The sequence below is a fragment of the Hyperolius riggenbachi genome, chromosome 5 (genome assembly GCF_040937935.1).
Source record: "Hyperolius riggenbachi isolate aHypRig1 chromosome 5, aHypRig1.pri, whole genome shotgun sequence".
In the NCBI taxonomy this organism is placed as follows: domain Eukaryota; kingdom Metazoa; phylum Chordata; class Amphibia; order Anura; family Hyperoliidae; genus Hyperolius; species Hyperolius riggenbachi.
Window position 1 is genome coordinate 300,592,828 of NC_090650.1, and position 17,284 is coordinate 300,610,111.

General features: G+C 42.1%; 1 protein-coding gene across 2 annotated transcripts in view; it reads right to left on the reverse strand.

Moving 5' to 3' along the window:
• Positions 1–15,978, reverse strand: part of LOC137518797 (cadherin-7) — a 370,823-nt gene extending 354,845 nt beyond the window's left edge. The window contains exon 1 of one of the 2 annotated variants that reach the window (XM_068237112.1): positions 15,673–15,978. The gene's annotated coding sequence lies outside the window, so the exon portion shown is untranslated. Of the gene's footprint in view, positions 1–15,279; positions 15,317–15,672 lie in introns of those variants that run through there. The other variant, XM_068237113.1, reaches the window with a different exon arrangement.
• Positions 15,979–17,284: the final 1,306 nt, after the last annotated feature.

Below are 17,284 nucleotides of genomic sequence, written 5' to 3' on the forward strand. Positions count from 1 at the left end.
CTTTGGGATGGCATAGCAGTACATTAAAGAAAACCTGAAGCCAGAGGGATAGGGAGGCGGCCATATTTACTTCCTTTTAAAAGGGACTCCGGGCACCTCTCATGGGCATGCCTTTAAGACTATGACCAGTACTGCAAAGTACTTAAAGATGCATACCATTCTGTAGTTTGTGCTCTCCTCTTTCATTTGATGCCTAAATCGCCGTTCTACACCAAATAGTTTTCATTTGATTTCAATTTAACAATTGCGGCTGTCATCTTGGTTATGTTATAATTTCCAGGTAACCCCTGTTTTCTCTATTAGAGAAGTGCATCACTGAATGAAGCAGGAAGAGGAAGTGACATGCATGGCCATTGCAACAGGCTCCGCCAGAGGGATCATAGCACAACTTTGTTGGAAGTCATCTGTCTTAAAAGGCATGCCCATGAAAGGTGCTCAGAGTCCCTTTAACCTTCCTGGCGGTAAGCCCGAGCTGAGCTCGGGCTATGCCGCCGGAAGGCACCACTCAGGCCCCGCTGGGCCGATTTGCATACTTTTTTTTTGCTGCACGCAGCTAGCACTTTGCTAGCTGTGTGCAGCGCCCGATCGCCCGCGCTACCCGCCGATCCGCCGCTATCCGTTGCGCTGCAGCCGCCCCCCCCCCCCCCCCCAGACCCCGTGCGCTGCCTGGCCAATCAGTGCCAGGCAGCTCTATGGGGTGGATCGGAATCCCCTTTGACGTCACGACGTCGATGACGTTGGTGACGTCATCCCGCCCCGTCGCCATGGCGACGGGGAAGCCCTCCAGGAGATCCCGTTCTTTGAACGGGATCTCCTGATCGCCGATCGCCGGAGGCGATCAGAGGGGCTGGGAGGATGCGGCTATCATGTAGCGAGACTTTGTCTCGTTACATGAAAAAACAAAAAAAGAATAAAAAAAAAAAGATTTGCTGCCCCCTGGCGGATTTTTAGCAAACCGCCAGGAGGGTTAAACAATATTGTTGCCTGCAGGGGGCGTAGCAATAGCCATAGCAGCCATAACATCTGCAATGGGGCCCTGGAGCATAGAGGGCCTAGGTGCTACTTAACGTATTTACCTTTAAATCTCTGGTGTTTCTCTACCCTCTGACTTTGTCTCAGTCACTGCCCATAGTGTTGAATGCATGGAAATGTAAATTGCCCAATTAACTCATATCCATAGGGCAGGGGCAGGTGGCATTGCTTAGGAGTGCCCGCATCCGAGGGCCCCATGAACATTTTGCTATGGGGCCCCATGATATCTAGCTATGTCACTCTTTGCCTGGCAGTCCTGTTTATCTTTTTGGCATCATTAGTGTCTAAATCCCACACCAGAAACAAACATGCAGCTAATCTTGTCATTTTTTGACAGAAACCTTTGATCTGCATGCCTGTTCAGGGTCTATGGCTAAAATAAGCAATGGATCAGCAGGACAGCCCGGCAATTTGTATTGTTTAAAATTAAATAAAAAAGTCAGCCTCCATATTTCCCTCACTTCAGGTTCTTTTTAAAGTGGGACTAAAATATGTAATACAAATATATTACATTATTGATTAGGGCCCCATTTGAAGACATCTAAACCACACATACTGTAAGTATAAGCACACTGTCACTTTAAATACAGTACAGTATTTGTCATGAAAATGTTATCTTTGCCTGTAAAGGCAGATACAAAGAAACCGATTGAATAAAGGTCCACAATACTCTGAACAGCTTTATTGTTATAATTATGTAATTTGAATCGCTCGACATGTAATGTAGTTCGATGCAGTAATACTTTTTGTATTTGTGCAGCGTAGCTTTACGACACAAAAAAAGAAACCTTTCAAAAGAGTAGACTTCAGCAGTATAGTCTTTATCTGACATATTATCCGTAGCTGAGCTACACTCTGCTTAAAGGTGCAGGTATACTCAGAAACAAGACATTACCAAAGATTAGAAACAAAAGAGTAATAAAACAAAAAACTACATCATGTGTGCAAAGCACAACCTTATTTCCTTCGCTATCTCAACTCAGTAAGTGTCTCCTTTGTCAGTACGACAGTGACACCCACTGGTTAACACTGACAGTCATCAGCTAGTCTCCCTGCAGTAACTGGCAGCAGCAGATCGTTCTAGCAGGTGTCTTCCATTAGCAGTAGCTCTCATTTAAGCTTTTCTAACTTTTCCGATTTGGGCTTAAAAAAAAGAGTGCTGTAGATGTGAAATCGTTTATCTCCTTAATGATTTGCAGCTCATCATACAAAGTAAATAAACTCACACATGAGTTATTCTTTTACAGAGTATAAGGGAGGTTTTTTAAGTCAGACAAAGCACAAAACACCATCAATGTATAAATTCCACAGTCCCACAGCAACCAATCAGCAGTATTTTTTTTTTACTGATATGACCATAATATTTTGAAATATAATTAGTTGCACTGAGTTTCTGCCCTGAAGGCATCAGCCTCGTCAACTAAGCCAGGAGGTGTCATTTCTTTTCATGTTGCATTCTTGCTAGGGTTGTTGGCAGATTCTTTAAAACATGACACATATGAATTACACAGGTTCTGCGTCTGATTCACTGCAGGAATGGTTGTAACTGCATGAAGCTCATTCATCACACGTAAATAGTTTGTACACATATCAGTGCAGTATTTGTGTGCTTATGTTACATTCTATTTTGCCAACAGCAAAGTCATAATTACAATATGAATGGTGGGTGTTTAGCACACCAATCAAACTTCTCTCAAATGATTGCTGCTCCTGGAATGGATCTAGTCATTTGGGTCTGGAGATGCCACTGGACACCATAGATGTGTGATGTAAAAGGTCAACTAAATTGAGAACAATATGGAGGCTGCCTACTGTAGAGGTGTCAGGGGAAAATGAGTTGAACTTAACCGGGGCTTCTAATGGTCCACGGCAGACATCCTGTGCTCACCAATGCTCTGGCCCCGCCTCTGGTTCACTTTTGGAATTTGAGTCTTTAAAGTCTGAAAACCACTGTGTCTGCGTTGCCGTGTCCTCGCTCCCGCTGATGTCACCAGGAGCATACTGCGCAGGCACAGACCATACTGGGCCTGCGCAGTATGCTCCTGGTGACATCAGCGGGAGCGAGGAGATGGCAATGCAGGCACAGTGGTTTTCAGACTTTAAAGTCTAAAATTCCAGAAGTGAACCAGAGGCGGGGCCGGAACATCGGTGAGTAGCTGCGTGGGCACAGGATGTCTGCCGGGGACCATTAGAAGCCCTGGGTAAGTTCAACTCATTTTCCCTCGACCCCCCTACAGTATTCCTTTAAACCATACCAGTTGCATGGCAGCCTGCTGATTTTTCTGACTGCAGTAGAGTCTGTATCACACCAGAAACAATCAAGCAGCTAATCTTGTCGGATCTGACAATAATGTCAGAAACATCTGATTTGCATATGTTCGTTCAGAGTCTATGGCTAGCAGTACTAGAGGCAGAGGACCAGCAGGGCTGCCAGGGAATTGGCATTGCTTAAAAGGAAATAAATATGGCAGCCTTCACGTGCCTCTTGCTACAGTTGTCCTTTAATATCTATCGATGGGCATCAACACCCAAATAACTTTCACTCCTAATGCCCACTGTTTCCAGTTAATATTTACCTCTAAACTTTCATTTAATCCTCATATCACAAAACTCATTTACCTCGCACAGGAGGTTACCAAAAATGTTTGTGCAAACCCTGATCACATCTTGTCTTAGCTATTGTAACATCCTACTCTGTGGCTACTGAAAAACAGAGTGGCACATCTCCAGTTCCTACTGAAAGTTGCTGCTCGTCTTACTCATATCTCATTCAACTCATCTGATGCTGTCCCTCTTTGCATCCCCTCCTTTGGCTGCCAGTTGCCCACAGAATCAGGTTCAAACTCCTGATTCTCGCTTTCAAAGCTCTCCTTAAAGAGAACCCAAGGTGGTGTTGTAAAAATGAAAAAAAAAAAAACATACTACCTGATGCAGCTCATCTTCTGGATCCCGACGTGCCACTTCATGATCTTCCCCCCACTCCATTCGTCCACCGGGTGAAGAAGGAAAAAAAAATCCAAGATGGCCACAACCCCGTAAGTACTTACGGAGGTCACGGCACATGCCCGACTACAGTGCATGAGAGGGCCTGAGCTTTGGGCATGCTCAGTAGCTGCTCTCGTGCACTTTTTTTTTACAATGCAGAACAGAGGGTAGGGAAGAAACGGTGAAGGGGAGGTCCCGACACCTGAGAGGGCGTTCTTCAGGAATCGCTCTCAGCCACAGGATGCCCCTTCCACTATAGAAATGCCAACATTCTATATGGGAGGATGCAGCTGCCGGTTTACCCAGCAAAGGGAAGGAAAGGACACAGAGGCATTTGATGATATCATGAACATGCCTCTGTGTCCAAATCATCGCAGGGATTCTGCCTCGGATACACCTTAAGCAGCTTCCTTCATATATCTCCTCAATAATATTCTAGATGTCATCTCACTTGCAAGCTTCACATGTGAAATCCTGCTACCGGCCCCTTTGATCTCCTCCTCTCATTCTTAAATACAAAACTTCTCATAAGCAGAGCTAGATCATCCACAAGGCAACTTAGGCAGGTTCCAGAGGGCTGGAGAGAGACTAGGGGTCTGATTGATATTAGCCCCCAACAAATCTTAACAAAAAATATGACGTGACAATCAGAGGTGGGCCACAGTTTCAATCTTGCCTCTAGAGGCCCATTTCACCCTAATCCATCTCTGAGTTTAAGACTCTCCAATACTTTTTGCAATTTCCCACGTAGCCCCCAGCAATTACTTTTTTTCTGGTGTTGGAGGGAGCATGGGTGATCATGGGAGTGAAGAGCAATGTGGGATCTGGTAGGGTCTCTATCCCCTCGCCATAGAATAAGGATGTGACCTAGCATCAGCGAGGCCAGTTCCAGCTCACATGCTGTAGGGCCGCCCTCATTGCAAGCGCACCAGCATAATGAAATAAATACATGATGCAGTGTGGTTCTGGAGGGTCGCACTTTGTCCGAAACTTTGATCCACATATGCTAGCACCGTGCTGGACTAGATTCCAGAAGATGGAGATGGTAATGATCAAAGTGCCGGACTTAGTCTGACACTTTGATCTTAAGAGACTGACACTGTGCCGGAATTTATCTGACAACAGCACCTCTATCGGCAGCCATGTCTTCCTATGTCAGATTATTTCCAATATTGGGCCTGAACTGGAAAATGCCATTGTCAAGCATAGCCCTACACAGGATTAGAAAGGGTTAACCATTCCTTTGGAACCCTCTTCAAAATCTTGTATATCATCATGCTCCAAATACTAAAACCTTAAAGAACACCCTTAAAATACACCTTTTAAACCACACATGCAATCTGTCCCAGACCCCATTCAGACACATATCCACATCTGTATCATATGTTAAACGACTCAATGACTCAAGCCCATATGCAATTAAACTTTTCTCCTCTGTTTTCTCCTAGGTGATATTTTCAGATTAAAGATCGGTTCAAGGTCGGAAGGTAGAAGCAGCGCCCTTCAAATTCTTGATTTTTGATGTTTTCAAATTTGTTACTAAAATGACTTTAAAGCCACCCACAAGCAAGAAAATGCTCAAAATAATCTTGATAGTACTTTTTCAACTACTTCAATTGCAGAATGCGGAAACGTTATTTTAAATAGATGATGAAAAAATGTCTCCTAGAAGAAAACTCAGAAGAAAAAGTGAATTGCATATCAGCCAGACCCTCACTTCCCAGCTCCTTCACCAAACACCACCTTACCTAGGTTTTCTACTCCACTACCCTACCCTTTACATTTTACCACCCAAGGGCAGGTTTTACACTTGCATTACTGATAACCACATTGTTGATGTGCCGTGTATGCATTTCTTGTACTGCCTACTGTCTATGTTTTACACTTTGCTTCACTGGAAATGTGATCTATACAAGAATGCAGGATTTCTTTCACTTCTGGAAGCTCCCAGATCCCCTAGTCTCCTCTGCTCATGACTACTAAGTTATATAGACAAACTAGGGAGTTTCCTGCCCTGCCATTAATGACATTGCCTAGTGTAATTTGCATCATGCAATGTAAAATAGATCCAGGAACTCTCTTTCTCCAAATGACCTACTGTATTTGACCTTGAAGAGAGTACAGACCAAGTTATTATTATTATTATTTATTAGATTAAGATTTATATAGCGCCAACATATTACGCAGCGCTGCACAATAAATAAGATTACAGACAATGATAACAGGGGTGACAGAACAATACAGGTAATAGACAATAGATACAACAAAACAGGTAATAGCAAAAAGATACACAACACAATGCAGACAGTAGTACAATGCCAGATCATAAACTGGAGTGGTAACAAGTTCCAAATTCTGGGTAAAGTGCACACAGTCAAGTATGATACACAAGGGGAGAGGGCCCTGCCAAAGGCTTACAATCTAGAGGGAGGGGTTGGTGACACAAAAGGAGGGGGAAGTTATGTGAATATGCTCTAAGACAACAACATACAGTGAACTCTTAATGTGTAAACATGCTAATAATTGAAATAAATGTGCTTGTTCACCTGCAAGAAAAAGGCGATGGTGACACTCATCTATCTGGAAGCAATCCAGCAACCTTTGTTCCTTCAGGCCTTCTCCCCATCTCCCTTCATTATAAAAACAGCTACTGATCTTCCAGCCACTACATGTTGTGGATAGGTAAACTTTGCAACATAGGTAAAGTAAATCAGGTGCTGTTTTTAAATTATTGAGATAGCAGAAGCCTTGGCTTTTAAGTCAGGCTGGAGTCAGAGGAGCAGGATTACAACTGTAGAAGTGGAGTACTTAAGGGGTCCAATAGACAATGTAGATGATGTGGGTGCCACACGGCGGCACCAGAAAAATAAAAATTTTCCAATTTTTTGCAGCACAATTGGTGGTCGGGGGATGGTTAAGGTTAGCTGTGGGGGGTTAAATGTAGCTGTGGGAGGTGGTTATGGTTAGTAATGGGGGTGAGGGTGAAGGTTTGGGCCTTGGGAGGTGGTTAAGGTAAGGTGTGGGTGGGTGGGTTAAGATCAGTAGTGGGAGGGCTCAGTGTGAGAATATGGTTATGTTTAACTATAGTAAAATATTGGTATGCGTTAATGTATTAATAGTCATTTACCCTGTAATAGAAGAATATTGATGCATTTACTGATATTCTACTATCTGATTTTCTGGGGGTCCAAATTTCCCCAGCGCCCTTTTTTGCATGTATGCGTTACTAGCATGTTAGATAGGACAGTCTCAACTCAAGGGCATGTTAGAGATAAGACTGAATAAGTGAATAGACAGCAATGAGTCAGAAGGGTAGCACATACAAAAGAGTCTGAATGTCAGAACACACAGCTGGTAAGTGTGAGAATCAGCACATACCACTGGTGCACTTTCTTCTACATTGAACATGTTGCCAGTGGCTCTAAACAGCAAGATTTGCCACAGAGTGAGTCTAAACAACATGCTGTGCCTCAGGTGAATTTAATAATCGGAATAGGGGACAGGTCAGACTGAAATGCCACAGAGAGACTTAAAACTAGGACAAGTCTTATGTATAATACTAGGCCATGCCTTGAGTGAGTGTAGTACTAGGACATGCCATAGGTGACATCGGCATATGCTGCAGTGGAAATTAATATATTAAGTTTGTCAGTTTACTGAGTTCCTATCTTTCAGTCATGGCATGTATTAGACAAGGAAAAATCAATCTTGAAAACTAATCCCAAACTTGTAAGTGAAGGCACATTAATAGCTTACATTTCAATTTGATTAAAAGTTATTAAAATAATATAAATTAAAAAAAATCCATGTAATCATGAGTTAGAAGACATTGGGCTTGATTCACAAAGCTGTGCTAACCTACATAGCACCTTTGGGCGTGATAAGCAGGGTGCTAAGTAGGTTAGCACCGTTTTGTGAATCACATCGCGCACAAAGGTGCGCGCACAGCGCGGTGCGCGCGGACCGTCGCATAGAGCTGAATGGGCACTTTGCACGCACCGTGCAGCGCGCAAAACCTTGCGTGTGATCAGAACTTATCATGCCTAAACTCCGTTTAGGCGTGAGTGATTAAGGGGCTTATCACAAGCGTGCTAACAGTTAGCACGGCTTTGTGAATCAAGCCCATTGTTTAAAGAGAAGATAAAATATTTGTAGACTGATGTTGGAACATAACATTTAAGTAGGGTTCCAGACAGAATATTTTTTTCAGAACTATATGTGAAATGGGGAGGCATGTATTAACCTCCCTGGCGGTATGCTTATTTATGGATTTTAGTTTTTTTTTTTTTAAATGTTTCATACCCTAAAATCAGGAAAAATCCTTCTGCCAAAGTCTCTCTGTAGCAGCTCCTGCTCACTCTCACCTTCCTGGGTTCCAATGCTGCAATTTTACCTCCGTCCTCTGGGTGGTGCTGTCAATCTGTAGTGAGATTGATGACAGTGATCTCACCAGAGTGATTCAGAGCCTCGGAGAACAGGAAGGACAATGGCTAACGACGTCTGGATCCCCCAGGAGGTGAGTAAAAGTGCCCGCTGCACACTATACTCTGCATTGACTCCGGTCGGCTAGCCCAAGCTACACTCGGGATTACCGCCAGGGAGGTTAAGACATAAATACGTTTTTTGGTTGACATTTGTGGTATTTTACTTATTTCTGTGAAACTCAGGAGCTGGGCTTCCTGCTACCCTCTCAGGATTCAGGAATGCACATTCTCTTTCTGTGTAGAAAATACATTAGGGGCTGGTGACCCAGAGTCATTGGCCTCAATTCACTAAGTTTATCTCCTGTCTTTAATAACGTTTCTAGAGTTGTCACCATGGTGATGAGGCATGTCTTATTCAGGAAACATTTTACCTCAGGCAAACCTAAAGTGAACTCTTCTGTCTTTAAGTTAACTCTTCAATCCTTAAAATAACTCCAGAGTTAAAGGCAGGCTGTTAATTAACTGTGTGTGAAAATAACTACAGAGGAGGTAAAATTAACTACAGAGGAGGTAACTTAACTACGGAGGAGGTAACTTAACTACAGAGGAGGTAACTTAACTACAGAGGAGGTAACTTAAGGAATGAAGAGATAAGATAACTCTCTCACTGTGTGGAGGTAAGTTTTTTCTTGCTTTATTATCTCCAGCATGATCTTAGTGAATTGAGGCCATTGTCTTGACTGGGTAGTCTGTCGTCTATTTAAAAGAAAACTTATGTAGTTCTTGTTTCCAAACCCGAAGTTTGTGGAGTTTTCCAAACCCCAAGTTTGTGTAGTTTTGTGGGTTTAAATTGTACTGGAGCCAAAGCTCTGGTACAAAATCACATACTTACCTAAGAAGCCTCTGGACAAGACAGATAGTTTAGGTGCGCATTTGGAGCAGCATAGCACCTGCTTTGAGCGCCCCCATACACATAATTTTATTGTGGCTATAGCGGTGCAGCAGGATTTTTTATGTAATTCGGGTATCAGCAATAGCCAGACCCTGAATTACATGTCCTAATGCTGCTGGTATTTAAGAGGCAGCAGGGTACTCTGTCATTTGCCTTACCCTGCACTCAACTGATACGGTGATGGAATAAGACATATGGCCTTTGGATCCTAATGAGGCTTCCCTCGCTGTTTTTTCGCTTCCTCCAAAGTTACTTGCAAAGCCTTGTTGGTAATTTGATCATGGCTGTGCTCCATTTCAAGCACAACCATGGCCATACTGCAAAGTTGTGACCAAGCTCGTGCAGCTGCAGTATGGCCATACTTGTGTCAGAAGAGGATCGTGGCCCCAATCATCTGGAGGGTCCACTAGGAGAACAGAGGACAGCGAGGAAGGCTTAATTAGCATTCAGAGGCTTTCCTCTCCTTAGGTAAGTATATGTTTCTGAACCCGAGTTATTTTCTTTGCCTTACCTAAAATTCAACTGTTAAAAAAATAAATATTTTGCATCAGACTACAGTCGCCACATAAACTGTATCTGAATGCTGAATTTTTGTGGTTTTCTATAAAACATGCCCTGTTGGTGCTTGAGGGCAAGGTTGGGAAGCCCTGTTCTAGAAGACATTTCCTTTCTCCTAAAGAGGACCTTCCACATACCTGAACAGTGTTGTTCACTTGAATAATCATAGCTTGTTTTCCATTTCCTCCACATACAGGTTTGCTACATCAGGAGAAACTGGTGATCTCATGGTAGAACCAACCAACCAACTAAATTGTGAAAAAAGTATATAAACTACCTTATTTTCTTTGGATATGACTGTGATCTGGATGAATGAGAACTTTAGAGAAATTTCACCACATGTTAGTGCTGGATAACCTCTTCCAACATGTGTCTGAGCTGGCAGATTTCTATAGGCCAAATCCAGTCACTACAGCACTTGGAGAATGAAAATCAAAATTACCTCTGTAATGTTGTATATGTTATACTACAGCAAGTGCTGAATATTCATTATGGTCACAGTATATATAGTAACTATAGTTTCAGGTTAAGTGAGTTTTAAAATGATATTCCTCTCCTTTGTGGAAAATTCCCCCCAAATACACACACAACACACACACACACACACACACACACACACACACACACACACACACACACACACACACACACACCATATTTATACAATATAGTTCTCTTTACCTCTTCTGTTCTGCCACCCATCAGTAATGTGTGGTGCTTTAGGTAGGACACCTAGATGCATGTACTTCACTATCCCCCCCTCTCCACCCAAGTGTGGCGTAATCAGGGGCATATCTGGGTAATATAGAGCCTATGACAAACACTGAAATTGCACCCAACTCCCCCCCCCCCCCCACCACCACCACCACCAACAACAACAACACCACCACCAGAGCCCCTTTTAAAAACAGCATCCTTTCTCATGTACATGTGTTGCGGTTGCCTGTGTTTTTGACTTAGGATATTGCTGAAGTTACTTTTTTTGGAAATATATCTTATCATTCCCTCTCTATCCTCTTTTATAACATTAAGCCAAGGTGGCTTACATATATAAATTCCCTAATAAAACCATGTTCCCCAGATAACAGAATAAATCAGATCTGAGGTCTAAATTATGGGGAGGCACGGGGTAGGCCTGGCAGTGCAGCAAAGGAGCAGACATGGCACCCATCGAGCTGTGGTGCCCATAGCATGAGCCATGCCTGCACCCCTCTAGATATGCCTCTGGGTGTGAGGACGATTCATACCATTTTCTAATATTAATTTCATCCCCAGAAGAGAAAATGTAAAGTGAATTGCCCAGCCCCAGATTAGGCCAGGCACTACAGGTAGGCAGTGGGGAAAGTAAAGGATTCTACATTATATGAATTAATAGGGGGGGGGGCAGAAGTAGATATCATTGGTCACCATGACACCTCCTACCCACAACTATACTTGCTAATTGCTCTGGAGGGGTGGTCCCTGTTTAATAGGAAAGAAGATAAGAAGTTGGGTTTCCCTTCAGCCCTGGCTCTCCCGGGGCTGAAGGTCGTGCTCCCTCAACAGCTTTGACCTGGGTGTGTGTGTGTGTGTGTGTGGGGGGGGGGGGGGTGATGCATTGCCTAATGATCTTCAGTGTTTATGCTTCTTCAAAGTCATTATTATAAGGTATTGTACATCCTGCCCCGCTCCAAACACTCTATCAGTTAGGTTCCTAAGGGATCACTCAACAAATATTTGTTTGTTCCGAAAATATACATGCAAAACTGGTTTTAGCTGAATTTTGACATTTGTGGGTTCAAAAACATATTATTCATTTCTGAGACTATACGTAAATGTCACCTCTGTAGTACCTATAATTTCCGGTACCCAGTGTATAGTCTTATTTAACCAGCAGCAGCAGCAGAAGATGTACAATTTATGACTAATTTTAATAATCCAGCAGAAATGATAGCTCTAACAGGGAACGTGAGAGGCTTTCACATTGACAATGGCAAGGGACGTAACTAGGAACTCTGCAAAGTTCCAGCTGTCAAAGGCCTCCAGAGATTTAAGAAGCTACTGCTTGTTTGAGTTTCCACAATTCCCTTAAATTTGAAATGTCAATTTACTGAATGTACTGACACTTTAAATGGCCAATATTTTATCCCCAACTATAGTGTCACAGGGTGAGAGATTATATTTTCTGCTAAAAGCTATGCTGATTAGATTACTATGCAGCATGACATTTATTTTGAATTGCACTTTATATATTTTTTGTGACAAATAAAGGTAGAATCATGAAAACAAATCAACATTATCTACAACATTGGCCAGACTTTATTATATCTGCAGATGAAGTAATTGCACCAGTATCTGAAAACAAATTAGGTGCTCATGCTGCCTGCTGAAGTCTGAATTACAGTCATAATTATCATATGAGCCAGTGCTGTACAAAATGTGCATTTTATATGTGTATTGTTTACTGCATAGGCAATTCAGGACACAAAGAAAGCAGCACTGAGTCGCAGGCCAAGATAATTAACAAGGTATAGTTGTAATCTACAAATAACATATACAGCAGCAGTGAAGACTATGCACATGATGCATGGTGTGCCAGCTGGCCAACAGCACCCTATTGTTTCTTGTATAAATATAGAAGGATTCCAGAAGGCTTAAAATAGCTGCATATACCTGTACACTCCACTGCTAGAGGAAAGCTGGAAATTGGAGATGTGAATTGTTTCACCGTAATCTGTTACTACTGTTGGGACTGTCATCTTTGGAACGTCACATTGGCTCTGCCTCTGATGCATTAAGCTTTACTTAGGGCATTTTAAACTCTTTTTCTCACCTTATGCAATACAATAACTTTTTTTTTTTTAGCACTTAGTAAGTGAAGATGCAAGAATATGAATAATAAAGTATTATGACACTTGTAGTGATTAAGGGCATCATCCTCATTTCAATACTTTTACTCTTGTTTGGACCTGAAATATATTTGTGGTGTGCGGGCAAAAAAAAAAAAGTAAAATAAAATAAAACACGAGTATACAAAACTCATAAGAAAAGTTTGTTTTATCTGGGCCAAGTTGAAAAAGTTTCAAAACGCGTTTCATGCCTTCATACCATAAGTTACTGACGTATGCTTAGATTTAGGAGAACTGTGCAAATGAATTCATAAGTGGTCTGTTTTAATCCCATTTGCACTCTGTTTATGTCTGTACATTTGCCCTGCATACAACCCCCGGCCCCCCCCCCACCCAGTGGATAAACTTCTATTTTGAGTCTATGTACAGTTTTTGTGATTTATAACAATCACTTCGGTATCCAAAGTAGTATTGAGAGATATTCAGTACAAGTTATAAGTGGTAGCATGCAGTGCACCTTTCCTCACGATGGAGATTCAATTAACTTTATTCTAAACCAGGACCAGCATGTGCAAATGGGAACCAAACGCCAATGTGCACGTACCCTAGTGTGTTCAAATTAATCAGTGACAATTAATAGGTTATGGCACTTGCCACTTCCCTCTGTCAATTTATTGCAAATTGACAATCACATTAACATAAGGTCATTCATTTTAAGGATGATTGTGAGAAAGACAAAATAACAAGATGCTGCTTTCATATTGAATAACAACCCCCAGCAAATAGCCTGTTACATAGGAGACTTAAGTAGAATGGCAAAGCAACACATATTGAATAGAACTTTTTTTTCTGCTAATGGCCAACAGAAATGCTGACTTGGGTATGAGATTAATAAATCAGTATAGACATTGTTAAAGTATGGATATGCCTAATGGGTATAGGCATAGTGTTTCAGTGGTTATGTTCTGAATTCTGCATCGATGTTGCCTATGCCACTGTAACCTTTACTATGACACTGAAGGTTACTCAGCTTTTTAATATTCAGCAAAAACACCCAAAATAGAAAATATGCTTCAGTGACATCTGCATTCGAGTGGCAGAAAACAGCATTGAGCTACACAACATAATAGTATAGCCTACAAATAAAGCATATTTATTCATGTTTTTTTATTTTATTTTTTCCATGGAACTTTGTGCTATCACGCTCCATACCCATCAAATGAATATGCATTGACATGCAACAGTTACATAACAATGGCAAAAGTAACCTAAACAGAAATGATCAGGATATTTTAAATCCACATTATCGACTGCAAACACAGCAAGGCTGGAATGTGAAGAGCAAGCTTTTTATAATCAGACCTCTATTCTGAAATGTCACACATGTAATTTACTGGGCTTTACTGTAAGTATCTAATTATTTCCTTCACATTGGTGGCGGGCGGCAGTCCTTGTTTCCTTTCACTTACTTTTGATGTGAGAGCCTAGCCATGGATGCATAATGCTTTGTGAGATCAGCATCCACTCCCAATGACTTTGTGTGGCTTAACAGCCTCAACAATTCAAAGTGAATTTTTGATGAGCTTTGTTAACTGTAGGTTCTGCTTAGTACAAGTTAACAAAAGGTGCCTGATGCAAAGTACAACCAGGGCTCTCCCTTGTACTCATTAGCATGAGTCTGGAAAATCTTAATGCATCTAGCACCGATTTTCCATAATATGTTCCTTTGTGATACCAAGTTGGACCTGATCAAAGCATTTAATAGAGTTCATCTCTGCACTGATGGGAGACAGCAGTGGTAACAAATAGCTACCCTGATGAAACACAACACCTTGAGCATTACTCATGCAAAAAAAGAAATAAAAATAGCATAAATGCACATGACCTTTCTAATCTGCTAGAGCAGGTAATTTGTATGCTTAAGCAATCTGCTAGCAAAGCACTCCTTGCAATCTCCGGTTACATTTATTACCTGGGTGTTCTGTGCAGAGCTGAGAGTGGCACATGTGCACTTGTGAGTACTATAGCCAGCATGGAACAGATAAATGGTTAAACAACGTGCCTCTCTTTTTATAGTAGCAGGCTGCATATAGATGTATGCACAGTGAACAGAGCCAGCTCTGAGATCATAATTTTGCATTACAGAGAATAACCTGTTTCTTGACACTGCCTTGTGAAGTCATGCTTAGCATAACCCTTGCTGACCTTAGCTGCAGCTTGAATTGCCAGGAACAAAGTGATGAAGTACCATACCACACATAGAATGAAAGTGGGAGCCCTTAAAAGAACAAGTCTTCAAGTGTTTAACCTACCCTATGCAAGTGACTGGAACACTAACAGGTGCATCTATAGATTGGGAGAGGGTTAAAAGGATACTCAAGTTAACAACACACAAACATGAAAAGAAACAAAAGTGTGTAAATATGAGTAACAGACCTCATCCATGCATCTGATACACAGCAGGACTCAGCAGTGGAGAAAAGGGAAAATAAATATTTACCTTACTCCTAATTTAGGATTCCTGCAAGTCTTTTGTAAATTGGCTGCTGTGCCTGAACGGCATTCTCCTGATATCTCCCTATTCCCGTCTATCCCTCCTTCCCTTCTGCGCTTTCTCATTTGAAGCATGCTTTTTTTTCCTCCTTTTTTGCAGACTTGCCTTTTTATATGCTTACTGGCAGCAGGTCTTTTTTATCTCTTTTCAAAGCAAGCACTGATTAGAATGGAAGTAACTTCTAAATGTCATTGATGCTGCATGCAAATGATGATCCATCTTTTCTGTGGCACGGAACGGGATCCTGGGCTACTACAATTCCTCAGAATAAAAATAAAAATGAATTGCTTACAAATAATCCATCGCACAAAAGAAGCCAGAAGAAGAAGAGACTCTTACCTTTAGTTCTCTTCTTGTGCAGCCAAAGAAAGGATGCTGTAAATCCCAGAGCGCTGTGCTGAGCAGGTACCTGGTCCAGGAGACATGTGCTCGCGCTGTCACAAGGAGAAGTTAGTGAAGCTCTGCTTTGGGCAGACTGTGCAGGAGTAGCAGCATATCAGTGCTATCAGTGTCTCTGAGGCTCTGAACTGCTGTGAGAACATGCTCCGTGCCCTGTGACTAGTTCACTACTTCATCTGAGGATGTAAAAAGCCAGAGCTGTGACATTCATTCTCTCTCTACTCCCCCTCTCTCTCTTCTCTTCTCTCCCTCTGCCTACTCTCTCTGTTCCTCTCTCTTCCTCTCTCTTCTCCTGTTTCTCCTGGATACAGCATCTGCTGTTAAAAGGGAATCCGAAGCACAATCATCCTCCTTGACAGGAGGTACAGAGGGAGTCCTCAGTATAAAAATCAAAAAAGGGCTATGGAAAGAGGGCGGGGCTGTATCTCATCCATCTCTTGGAGTATTTGCATTTGAAAGAGATTCAGGAGAGACTTTAATTTTTTTCTTCTTCTTCTTCTCCCAGCTTGTCATTAGGAACCCTGATCAATTGAGCTCCTCCTGAGGCACGGAGCCAAAGTCATAAAAGCCAATCATAACTTTAGAGTTTTCTTGCTTTATAGTTTTGCCCTTTCAGTCTCTCCAGCGTGCCCTAGTTCCAGTCTCTTTACTTCTGTATATTTTCCACCCTGCTGTGTTATCTGGTGTAAAATCCCAGCGTATGATTTAGTCTCAGTGTGAAGCCCATCTTCCAGAAGAGGGTCCTGCATCTAAACACTTTGGAACAATAGAATCAGGTTAGGTTTACAGTGTTGCTGGAAACACATTACCTATTGCTCCTGTTTCCTATTGTATTGCTATTGTCAGTGCCAGCCAGGCAGACACACAAGAGAGTTATTGCAGGATGATTCACATCTGCTTTTTTCTTAGGAACCTTCCATTGATTTTTTTTCTGTCCTTATTTAGATGTTGTTCTGTCACATATCTTCACAAAATGTGTGTGTTCCAAACATTGTCACACTTCCATTAAAATGCATATACTGTATAGAGCTATAGAAGATTACAGTCACTGTATAGCATGTTTGTGGTGCACTGTCTTTACTGTGACCACAAGCTGTGGTCCACTGAAAGACTATTTAACTTCGCATTGCCATGTGAATTGTACACATTCACACAATCAGGGATGGCAGCAGCACGTGGAGTGCATCCAGGCAAGACTCACATTTTGATTGTAGACACATATAAAGGTCATTCTCAGAGTATTTATTTGATATAACTATATATCCATATGTATCTAAATATATCTGCGTACCTATGTATGTGTCGCCGGTGTGTTGGAGAGGTGAATGACGGCTCTTCCTGCTGCTGTAAAACTCCCAGGCTGCGTTAAATACTGTTGCAACAACTTGGAGGGAGATGTCATTCCGGGGTCCAGGAACTGCTGGAGCCCCAAATTACTATTACGCGCCCCGTGCAACATTACATTGCTGCTATGGGGCACATGGTTTCGACACCTGGTGCTGAGCAGAGTGCGCCGCCCGAAACCACCTGCTTCGATATATCTACCATTGAC